This window comes from Arachis duranensis, chromosome 5 (genome assembly GCF_000817695.3).
Source record: "Arachis duranensis cultivar V14167 chromosome 5, aradu.V14167.gnm2.J7QH, whole genome shotgun sequence".
Lineage (NCBI taxonomy): Eukaryota > Viridiplantae > Streptophyta > Magnoliopsida > Fabales > Fabaceae > Arachis > Arachis duranensis.
In genome coordinates, this window is record NC_029776.3 from 77,870,620 (window position 1) to 77,872,402 (window position 1,783).

The window sequence follows — 1,783 nt, forward strand, 5'->3', positions numbered from 1 at the left end:
ATTTTGTCAGGCTGGGTATGAACAATCTTTCCTCTGACTAAGATTCGATGGTCATAGAGAGTAGCTCCAATTATTCTTTGCTTGTCTGTCTGCCATAGATTAGCATAGAACTCCTGGACCATGTTCCTTCCCACTTTTGTTTCAAGATTGGCTAGGATTTCCCAGTTCTTGTTTCGAATTTGTTCTTGGATCTCCAGATATTCATCTTCCTTCAGGTCAAATTTGACTTCCGGGATCACTGATCTGTGACTCATTATTTTGTAGTAGTGGTCTGAATGTTCTTTAGTTAAGAACTTCCCTTGATTCCAAAGTGGCTTTGGAATATTCTCTTTCTTGCCTCTTGGGTTGGGTTGTTTTCCTTTAGGGGCCATGATCAGAGTGAGAATGTTTTTGTGATCACGGATAAGCACACCAAACTTAGAGGTTTGCTTGTCCTCAAGCAAAAGAAAAGAGAGAAGAGGAATAGGAGGAGAGCAAGTGTGGAATGGTGGATGATGAGAGGGGCGCCGAAAGTGAATATAAAGGGAGGGAGGGTGGGTATTCGAAAATAAGAAAAAGATATAAGATAAAAGATATGATTTATAAAAGATAAACTTGATAAGAAAAGGATATAATTTAAAAAAAAAGATATAAATGATTTTTTTAAAAATAAATTTGAAATATATAATTTGAAAAAGATTTTAAAAGATAATGAAGTTTGAAAAGAAATTGGAAAAAGAGTTGGATTGGATTGAAAAAAAAAAGTTTATGTTTATGTATGAAGCCATATTTAAAAAAAGGGTTTTAGAAATTAGGATTTTTAGAAAACTAATTTGATTTGAGGGATGACAATTTGAAACATGTTTATGCAAGAAATCATGAATTGAAACATAAAAAATTAGAAAATTTGTAAAGAAAAACGAATTTTACCTCCTCCCCACCATCCTGGCGTTAAACGCCCAAACGCTGCATGTTTTGGGCGTTTAACGCCCAAATGTTGCTTCTCCTGGGCGTTCAATGCCCAGCTGCTGCTTCTTTCTGGCGTTGAACGCCAGGAAGTCCTTTGTCACTGGGCATTTTTCTAAACACCCAGGATGCTGTGGTTCTGGCGTTAAACGCCCAGAAGGTGCTTCTTTCTGGCGTTCAACGCCCAGAAGGTGCTCCTTTCTGGCGTTCAACGCCCAGAAGGCTACCCTTACTGGCGTTGAACGCCCAGTGGATGCTTCTATTGGGCGTTCAACGCCCAAAACGTTTCTCACTGGCTTTTCCCACGCTAGTGAGCTTCCAGATTCCCCTGTAACTTTGTGAACTTAACAATTGTTATTTTACCTTTTGAAGATACTTGGACACATACCTGTAAAGAAAAGGAAATTTATTTAATTAGTAAATAAACTTTGTAAATGGCTGGGTTGCCTCCCAGCAAGCGCTTATTTATTGTCTTTAGCTGGACTATTACTGAGCTCTAATCAAGTCTCAGTTTTGAGCATTCTTGCTCGAAGTCACTTTCAAGATAATGTTTAATTCTCTGTCCATTAACAATGAACTTTTTGTTAGAGTCATTATCCTGAAGCTCTACGTATCCATATGGTGATACACTTGTAATTACATATGGACCTCTCCACCGGGATTTTAATTTCCCAGGGAATAATTTGAGCCTAGAATTAAATAGCAGAACTTTCTGCCCCGGCTCAAAGACTCTGGATGACAATTTCTTATCATGCCATCTTTTCGCTTTCTCTTTGTATATTTTTGCATTCTCGAAAGCATTGAGTCTAAATTCCTCTAGCTCATTTAACTGGAGCAA